Here is an 11,385-nt window from a genome sequence, read left to right on the forward strand (position 1 = left end):
ATTTTTTTTAAACAAGTTTTGGGATACACGTCGTGTACACGAACCTTCGTTGAGTCACTCTTATTTTAGGAGGGGGGGCCGTTGGACGTATGAAGTAGGCGAAAAGCAATCGCAACCACTATCAACCATATGTCCCCTAAACATCCTTGTTAGTCGAACCCCAACGTAGGTCAACCTTTAGGTCATTCTTTATTTGCATCATGTTGAGACCTAGCGGAACTTGTTTGGTCTTTTGTAGGTAATTTACCCCAAAGCATCCCTATGTGCTACTTGTTGCATCTTTGAGGGTGAAATGTCATTTGACAGACTGAGTTAAGGGAATATATGTTAAAATTGAGGAAAAAAGTATGTGTAGGCAAAGAAAGGTCAAAAGAAAAAGAAAGAAAAAAAAGTATGTGTTGAAAAAAAAGAGTTCCGTAGTTTATAGGAGTTCTTTATGGCTTTTGTTTTCCACAACCAAAAATTCAAAAAAGATCTTTTTTACCTTCTGCAGTTTTTTTCTCAAAACACAATACATCAAAAAGATTTTTCGTTTGTTTTCTTTGGCATGCATTCATAACTCGAAAATTTTAAAAAAGACCTCTTTTTTTAAATAGGAGCTTTATATATTTTATAAAAGAAAATTCAAAAAAAGATGTTAGAAGTTTTGTACATTTTATAAAATGAAAATACCAAAAAGATTTTTCTTTTTAGTGTTTTTATGTTTTTCTATGTTGAAACATGCAAAAGAAAATGATATATATTTCATTCCGATTGGTGCTTTATTTTAGAATAATTTCATCTAAAAGTACAAAAAGATTTTTTCTTTCATAGTTGTTGGTTTCTTTTTATATGAAGTTTCAAATCGAAAATTCAAAAAAAAAAAAATTATTGCGTGTTTCATCATTTGTTTTAGTCATGTCTTAGGTTAGGATCCAGTCTGTTAGTTAATATTTAATTTTCCAATCGGGACGAACTACACACACTTGATTCTCTTCTCTTGAGAGTGAGATATGTAGGCATCTCTTCTAGGGTTCGGTGATCTTATCTAAAAATCCAAAAAGATTTTTCACTCTTTATTTTAGAGTTAATGTTTTATATACGTCTTTAAAAAAATGCAAAAAAAAAATTTCCTTTAATAGTTTTAGGTTTCGCTATGTATGAAATTAAAAATCAAAAATCCAAAAATATTTTTGTCAATATCTTTTGAAAACAATGATAAAAAAAAATCTTTGTTCTTTCATTTTAGATTAGTTGTTAGCACATGTTGCTTCATTTGAAAAATACAAAAAGTTTTTCCTTTGATATATTTAAATTTCATTTTTTGTATGAAATTCAAAATAATGTTTTTTGAAAGGGTGAGTAAATATCTTTTGAAAAAGAAAATTAAAAAAATAAAATCTTTACTCTTCTTTTTGGATTAGTTTTTTCACGTGTTTCTTCATATGAAAATACAAAAAAAAATTCATTTGGTAATAGATTAGCTAAGTCATGTATTTCTTCATATGAAAATACAAAAAAAAAATTCTTTGATAATCATAGGTTTCATTTTACACAGGGGATTTAAAGCTGAAAAATTCAAATAGATTTTCATCTACTTTCGAAACTTTGTTATTTTCTTTTTCTTTAAAATTTCAAAGAGAGTTTGATTAGACATTTTGTGGTAAAACTTCACGAACTACGCACACCTGATTCTCATTTATTGAGGGTGAGATACGCAAGCGCTCTTTTAGGGTTCGATAATTTTTCAAAAAGAAAAAGAAAGAAGAAAAAGAATTTTTTGAAAAAGTGTTGCATTCTAACGCCTTGGTTATTTCTAATTTAGTTAGTTTAAATTGGTTGATTTTTGACATTCTGTCTGGTCCTTCATATTATACCAAGTTTGAAAGAAAGTTAGCTATGTCATACAAGGATACTGAGATTATTGTCACTGATCAGACAAGAGTTTGGGGAATGAGAATTTAGGACCTAATGAAGAGATCTTGAAATTAAGGCAACAAATGGTTGAAATGCATAGAGCTTGGGCTATTAGGTTGCCTCCTCCTCCATTTTTCATTACTAATCTGAAATATTTTTCTAGCTTGTCTCCAGTGTCACATGCATAATTTTCCATTTTTATTTACACGCCACAACATGCATCAGGATTTACTCCGGGGCAACACCATCCCATCATTTCCAATATTCATCTCCTATCCCCTCAACATAAAAGTATCACATACTCGACTCCACCTGCAATTTTTGTTTTTGCGTATCCACCCCCACATAAAGCTCCTAATTCTGATGTCCATCATCGGTTGTGCTTCCCTACTCTACAAGAAATCGTATATTAAATATTTTTGGTGATCAAAAATATGCTCCTGATCCCACATTAAGTTGACTAATCCTTATGGCTATACCCAATCACCTAAATTTCCTCTTAACGCTAAGAAGTTTGTTATGATAGAAGAACAAAAAGAAATGATCAGAAAGATGAAAAATTTGGAACTGGCTATGATGAATTTGCAAGGACTTGGGGGTACAAAAGTGTCTCATATAAGGACTTATGCATGTTTCAAGCGTTAACCTTCCCCTTTGCTTTAAAATGTCAAAGTTTGAGAAGTATGATGGACATAACGATCCCATAGCACATTTGAGGCGTTATTGAAATCAATTGAGGGGATCTAGAGGGAAATAATAATTTCTTATGGCTTATTTCGAAGAGAGTCTAACAAGTTTAGCCTTTGAATGATTTGTTGATCAAGACATTGTTAAGTGGAATAGTTGGGATGATATGACTAATAAATTTATGCCACACTTTCAATACTATATTGACTTGGTCCCTGATGAAAATTCCTTGACCAACATAATAAGTAAGAGTATTGAAATTTTCAAAGAATATGCTATTAAATGGCATGAACAAGCTATAAGGGTGAAACCATCAATGAAAGAAAGCAAGATGGTGGAGGTGTTTACTCAAGCACAGGATGAAACATACTTTCAACACATGTTACCACTATTAGGAAAACCATTTATTGAGGTCCTCAAAATGGGGGAGATGATAGAGAATGGGATTAAGAGTGGTTCCATTGTGAATTTTACAGCATTGAAAGCGATTACCTAGACAATTCAAAATGGTTTAGGAAATATTGGAGGGAAGAAGAAAAAGAAAGATGTAAGTATTGTTGTAGCTGGGCAACTCACACATCCAAAAATACCACATCACCATTACTCTCAGTCTCAAGCCAAATTTATACCCCAAGCTCCATATAATCACTCCCAACATTACTATCCTTATGAAAACCCATTATACTCTTATTTCCCCATCTCCATATCTAATAAATAGCTCACAACCATATGTTCAACCCCTTTCTTATCCTTAATGGCATGTACCAACTCCTCAAAATTATCCCCCAACTCCACAAACATACCAAAGCCTTTCTAGGTTAAATTTTTTGATCAAAGCCAAACAATGAAAAGAGGCCAAAACCTAGGGATAGTTTTACACCAATTGGAGAATCATATGTAGTTTATTTCAAAGATTGATACAATGGAAAATGATCACTCCTCTCCTTGGATATACTCCTGACCGACATTCAAGAAATTTTAGTCCTAATGTACGATATGCCTATCATTCTGAACTCCTAGAAGTCACACTTCCTTGTTTGGGTAATTCAAATTTCATTTGTTAGGTGACACATTTCCTAACTTGAACTTTCACTCCTAGAAGATGCAATTTATAGTTGAGTCCTTCCCTAGGCGACACACTTCCTTGTCTGGGTATTCAAATTTCATTGGTAGGTGACACACTTCCTAACTTGAATCTTTACTCCTAGAAGATGTACTTTCTAGTCTACTCATTCTATTTAAACCATAGTAGACACACTTCCTAATCTGGATATTCAAATTTTATCTATCAGGTAACACACTTTCTAATTTGAACCTTCACTCCTAGAAGCCACACTTTCTAGTCGAGTCCTTCTATTTAACCCTTAGGAGACGCACTTCCTTGTCTGGGAAATTCAAATTCATTTGTCAGGTGACACACATTCTAATTTGAACCTTTACTCTCAGAATACACACTTTCTAGTCAGAGTCCCTCACTTCAATTTTTAGGAGACTCACTTTCTAGTTTTGATCATTCAATTTTACTCTTAGAAAATGCATTTATTACTTTCCTCGTCATTATTACATTTGTTAAAATAACAGCCAGTTTTAAGCTATTTTCCTAATTTATTTAAAATCTAGTCATCTTGTGCTCAATTAATATCAATTTTAATCAAATTGATATTAATTTCATATTTGACCCTTTTTAAAATCGTTTTAATCGCAGCCATTGATAAAAAATGATCCAACGGCTGAGATCCTCTCATTCTTACTTTTCTTTTATACACAAAAAGAGGCAACCCTAATCTCACCTCAACAAAGACAACAGCCGCAACACACCCTCTTTTTTTCTCTTTTCTCTAAACTCTCCGCCACCACCCTCTCTCTCCATCACCGGCGAACCCTCCGAAACAACCAACAAAAGTAAAAAATCGCCGAAAAATCAACGCCCAAAACCCCACCGACAGCCTCTACTTCCGCTGCAAAAACCCTAACCAAAATGACAACCGACACCGCAATAACAACAACAATCGTAGCCAGCCACCACTGGCCGACGAATTACCTACCACCGGATTCACCTCCGGTGCCTCCCTCTCCATATAACCGGTGAAACCAACAACAACATCAGCCAGTCACACCCGCGCCGCCTCTGTTCTCCTTCGCGCTGTTGCCTTGTCGCTCCGAACTCCGGTCAATTGATGCCGGAAAAGATTAAAACTCATGACGGATTTTTCAAAATCCGTCTCAAGTTTGCTGTTTTGCTTAAATTTTCTTCTTCTACTATATTTTTTTCCTTTGATTGATTTCATTCAAAATTGATGAAGTTTGACCTTGAATTTTGAGTTAAATTCTTCTAATTTCATGTATGTTTATGTGTTTAGACTGACATATGTAAAATTACCTAATTTTTGCAAATATGCGTTTAACCCTAATTAGTGAATTTAGATATTGATTTATACAGTTTTTGATATATGTTTCATTTGTGTATTGGTGGTTCTGTTCGTCTCTGATAAAGGTGAAATTTCTATTGGTAGTCATGTTTAACATTAAGACTGTCTTATGCTGATAGATGATTCCACTATGAATAATCGCTCCATGTGTCATATTGGTTTCATTTTTATTCAAATCTTGACAACTATGGGACTCATATGTCATTGAAGATCTTGATGATTGGTTTGCCTCGCTTAATTCCTGTATTCACACGACAAGGAGAAATCTTGACTATCCAAGGTTATTATTTTATTTATTTGTCCCTCTTTTAATAGAATATATGTTTATTCTCATTTTTGGCAAATCACGTATACAAATTTTCTTTTATATTATTGATTTGAACATAAAGACGTTTTGATCTTTTGGGGTATTTTATGGAAGGAAATTCACATGGATAGATTGATACCTTTTTTTCCTTTTATTTTTTTGGCTAAAGTTTACACTGATATAATGATTGTTTTAATTGGTACTTATGTTGGAAAGGAAATCTCAATTGATTGATAATTCTTTTTCTTTTATTTGCTTGGACTGATTTGAAATTATTTGACTGATTTAAGTGTGATTTTTATATTTATGGAAAAGTTCCATTGATTGATTACATCAAATATTCTTTCTTCGTTTTTATGCTTGGGTTGACTTAGTTTTTTCACACTATATAAACAACCCCTCCTCATTTTTGAGAGAGGCAACTTACAATTTACACTCTCACACACGAAAGCTTTAAACAAAGAAATGATTTTATTTTATTATTTCTGCACTTATCTTTGGAGTATTAATCTTGACCTTTCGGTGGCAATTCATTCTCAGATCCCGTTCTTCTTGATTTTCTTTTATTATTATTATTCGTTATCGTCAATCGAAAAGTCACTAGTCGATGCATTCTTTTCTTATCCCGTAGTATTTGTGATAGAAAAACATAGAAAACATGTCTATAAGAACTAATTTGAAATAATGATGTTGTGCTTTCTTAACATGCCTTTGTTTTCTTCATTCCTCTGTTTAAAACCATGTGTTGGTGCATTCGAGTGTTCTTTTGTGCTTGCCTCGCTCTTTTGATTCGTATCTAATAGGTATCATTAAGTGGTGTTTTGGGATCGCAAGAGTTGCCAGGGTGTTTAAAAGGGACTATATTATTACTTTCCAATTTAGTTGTTTTTTGGTTTGTAATATTATTGTATAAATAGTGATGTAATAACAGATTAGGGAACTGCTCGGGGGCAGGGATTTATTTTCTCTATGAATCATGTTGGCAAACACAACTTAGGTTTATGTATATTGTGTTCTACATGAATCACCTAGGTAAACAAGCCTAGTGTTTATTAATACGCAAATCGCTTGGGCAGATTTAATCTATGATTTATTAATTGATCCGCTTAAAATTCTTGCTTTTAAGACTTGACTAAATCCGACATACTAAATTAAATCGACTGTAAGCATAATTTAAGCGTGTTAGCATATTAAATTTACTTTAAGCATGTTAATATATTTCTCAGCATGTCAGCACTTTAAATCGACTGTAAGCATGATTTGAGTATGTTAGCATATTAAATTGACTTTAAGCATGTTAATATATTTCTTAGCATGTCAGCACGTTAATTCGATTGTAAGCATGATTTTTCCATGTTAGCATATTAAATTGACTAAATTGACTTTAAGCATGATGATATATTTTTCAGCATGTTAAACATTAGCTTTAAGCATGATAATATATTTTTCAGCATGTTAAACATTAGCTTTAAGTATGATAATATATTTTCAGCATGTTAAACATTAAATTTAAGCATGTTAATGTATTTTCTGTATGTTAAGCATATTAAATCAAATCCAAGTGTGTTAATATATTTTCAGCATGTAAAACTGTAGGTTTAAGCAGTTTAATATATTTTTAGCATGTTCATATTAAATTCCAGCATGTCAAGTTTTCTCACATATTAATTCACTTTCCAACATTTAAAAAGGAATTTCCAGCAAGTTAATTCACCTTTCAGCATTAAAAAATAAATCCAATACGTTAACTCACTTTCCAGCATTAAATTTGAATTTCTAGCATGTTAAATCAAGTTCCTAGCATATAAAAATAGATTTCTAGCATTATTTTGTTAATTTGTGAAAAAGATTCTCACGTACGAATTATTTTCTACAAACAGTATATAGTTTTCTGACACTACAAATAACTTTCAGACACCTTTTATCAATTTACAATATTTTTTTATTTTGCACAATAAATATCACTCCCAATGCATTCACTCTACTTTGACATGTCCTTTTATTCTTAATAAATTTATAATATTATTTTAAAATAATTTACACCTAACTCTTGTCGACAAGTGATCATGCGACATCTATATACCATGTCTATAGGCTTAATCACAATAAATAAATAATTGTTTGCATGTCAATCACATTAATTTCTTTAATTAACCAAGAGGCTAACTTGAGACATTACATGGTACTTGACGTCCTTTGTGTTTTGCACGCTTTGAGTCCTAGGAGACATAGCTTTATTTGTCTAGATCACAAATCCAAAATAGTAAAGCTAAATGCCTTTGGGGAGATAAGTGGGACGATAGGTATTTTGAAACTGTTAGTTTTATCCTTTCTTTTGAACTTTTTTTAGGATTGACAACCAGCCTTGGTGGGGTGGGGCGGGTAGTCATTCGAAAGTGATGATACCTAGAGACATTACACGACGCTTGACACTGTTACTTGTTTAAGAATCCGGCTAGTGGGTCGGATAATGATTAACAAGTTGGGGTTCTGATCCGAATGAGACCAAAACCATTCTTTGATTTTACGAATTTTTTTTTCGCATTTACTTTACATGCTTGTTTGCTTGGGGTAGTTTAGGTTTTTAAGTTAATAAATATTTTGTTATAAATTGCTTTTCCTTCTTTCTCCTCGCTTCTCTACTTTACATTATTTGTTGTCTTTTTTTTTTTTATCACCACCTAGTTAATGATTAAAAATAATTAAAAAACATATTTTTTTATTCGTTACCTTATCACTTAGTTAACGTTAATAATAAAATAAGTGACTTTTATTTGATCACATAGAATCCCCATGTAAAATATAAATTCGGCCGGAAACCACCTTTGTGGACCTCGAAAGGTGCCTAACACCTTTCTTTCGAGGTAATTTGAATCCTTACCCAAATTTTTGGTGAACTAAGACTAAATAACAAAGTAGATTCGTTGTTGGCCTAGACCGGTAACACACCTTAATTTGTTAGGTGGCGACTCTTCACATCTCCCCTCTCAAACGATCCCAAAAAGAGTGGTCAAGTCGAATTTCGCTTTTCATGAAAAAAATAGAGCACGACAGAATAGCGACTCTGCTGAGGATTTTATGTTCTAACCATTACGAGTTTGTGTTTTATATTGGATTCTTTCACTTTGTTTGTTTATTTTTTTCGTAATTAATTTCTCTTTTTCCCTTTTATTATTTATATCATGATTCATTTATACATGTTAGTCCCATCTCTTTTTTCCCTTTATGTGTTATTTATGTTTCTCTATGTCTATTCCTTTTTTGCTTTTCCTTTTATTGGTTATGTGTTTTGACGTTTATTTTTTGTATTGCTAAAGCATGCTATTGTATGTTGCTAGATGCTACGTATTACTGCTTTATATAACTGGTATTTTGCTTATACTTTCCTCCACTTGGAACCTCCTTTATTTTCTTTTTATAAACGGTTGCGTGGTTGCACGAATGTTCTTTCCTAAAACACCCTTCAGGAAATACCTTATGGATCGGTCGATCAGCAGTGCGTCGACAGTCACAAGCTTCCCCACTCTCGAGTTGTCCACTCGAGGAAATCATATCATAAACCAACTCTTGTCCTTTAGATCATGGCTACATATTCTTTTATTAAGGAATATGCATCCCATTCAACGTAGGATGCCTTGACATCCTTGATGTGTTTAATATTAGTCTCATTCAAAGTCCGAAGGGGTTCATGACCCAAAAGTATGCACAATTATTTGCTATGATTTGCATTTCTATGGATGTATTATCTATCTTGTTGTTTTCGTTATTGTCTTAGTCACTCCTTACCCATAGTGTCCCTCACTTTAGACTCTTTACTCTTAAAATTCTTGTCACGTTAAGACCCTACAATGCACTCTTAGGACCTATTCAAAAATTCCCTTAAATTTATTCTCTTGACTCATCCGCTAGTATATTAATCATTTTAGGCTCAACTCTTGCTTTGATAAAGGGTTTTAGTCTCATCTGTATTCTCTTAGTGCAACTCATCATTCTAGGGCATCCCCTTCTTAATACTTACATACGATGTCCTACATGATCTTCTTGATACTATCGTACTCGTGTCGTACTCTAGCTTTCACAACCTCTAAGTTACATAGAGTTCTCATAACTTTCATTCAGTACGAATGAGCACAACTCATTATTTTCAAATGAGTAGAATATTCATTCTAGACTCCCGTGTATACTCTTTGCTCCTAATTATAAATCTTTTCTGCTAAGATTGACTAGAATTGAAGATCAGAAATGGCTAGTCAAGTAATGTTTCTTAATCTTGTTAATAGCGAAGCTGAGCATAAAAACTTGGATTTGTATCAAAACAAAGTTATTTCGAGCATCAGAAGGCTAGAAAGAAGAATTGTGAGAATTAGGAGAATAATGACTAATCTTCAAGGTTCAGTTGAGATGCCACTAGTTTTTCCAGAGCTGCTATCTGAAACAAACTTCAACACTCCCATCCACACCATGGAGTCTCCTATATTGACAACTTCACCTATGCCTGGTTGTGATACACACATGTCTCTAAGTCAGTTTTCAATTTCATTGCTAAATGCACTTACTGGGTTGACAAATATGAGTAAGGACAAGGAGACAGAAGGACAAGTTCCTAACCATAAGGCAGGATCATCTCAACATCCCAAAATAAATAAGTTATCCAAATCAAGGAAAGAAGACAAGAAGAGAATCGAGGGTTTGAGCTTTCCATTATATGATGGGTCAGGAAACCCTCATTCCCATTTGAAGGAGTACTTTGACAAGTTATAGGTTACAGTACAAAATGATAGCCTGAAGACGAAACTCTTTATTAGTTCACTTAAGGGTCCAGTTTTGATGTGGTACGCCAAAAATGATACTAGAAAGTGGGTCTCTTGGGACCATTTGACAACAAATTTGTTAGGCGGTTTGACAATAAGCTAAAAAACAAGCTCACAGTTGAGGCAAAGTTGATTAAGCCACAATCCAAGGATAAGGGAAAGACGATCATCGATGAGACATCCAAACTTTCAAAGCCTGAAGTAAGCATATCCCAACCTCAACTGATATGGTACCCAGCTCCAGAAATTATTCCAATATCCAATTATGTCCAATCCTATTATCCCCAATCCTTTACAAAATATCCTCCTCAAATTTTTTGGTATCCACATTCATCCGCTGCTTCAAAATCAAACTACATTCTAGTTTCTTATCAAATGCTACCTACAAGTCAACAATCCAACCAATCCATCGAGCCTTAACATAAGCTTTAGAAAACTCCACCAAAATAGTACACTCCTCTGGGTGAACTCATAGAACAACTGTATCAACGACTCAAAGATGCAGGCTACATCACGCCCATTGCTTCTGTACTTTGCGATACCAAGTATAGAAGATATTTCCCCAACCTAATGTGTGACTATCATTCTGGGATGAAAGGACATCTTACTCAGGCTTGCTTTTCCTTGAAGAACATGATCCATAAGTTGATTGACACCAAGGTGATAAACGTGACAGGGTCAAATTTTGATGTTGATTTATTTCCTAAACTTGACTATCATTTATTGATAAGGAAATCATATTGATTACCCGCTCCAGACTCTCAAGCATTTAAAATTCATTTAAGTTCTACAATTTGTAGTTTCTTTTATGTTTTGCTGCTTATGTAATATGAACTACGGTCGATCTGATTCCCCTATATGAGGGATATGTAGGCGCTCATTTAATGTGTTTGGTCTCATCATAATAAAATCTTATTTTCCCCTATTTTTTCCTATTCAATATTGAGTTGGATGAATCAACAATGTGATGTGATATCAACTACAAAGTATGTTTTGAATCAACAAATCTGATGTTCAATAAAAGTCGACCTTACTCATTTCCTATCTTTCTTATCTTCTTTACAATCATAAGTGCTAATTCAACATCATGTTCTATCACTATCATGTTTTGTGCGTTAGGAGCCCAAATCTTTATGCCTAGATCATTTATTAAGTCTTAGTCTTTATCCTAGAATGCCTGTTGTTATATTTTGAACTTATGTGTTATGTGGTAATTTTTGTTTGACTTGTTTATTTCATTTAAGGGTTGTCTAGC

Source organism: Capsicum annuum, chromosome 2 (assembly GCF_002878395.1).
Source record: "Capsicum annuum cultivar UCD-10X-F1 chromosome 2, UCD10Xv1.1, whole genome shotgun sequence".
Classification (NCBI taxonomy): domain Eukaryota; kingdom Viridiplantae; phylum Streptophyta; class Magnoliopsida; order Solanales; family Solanaceae; genus Capsicum; species Capsicum annuum.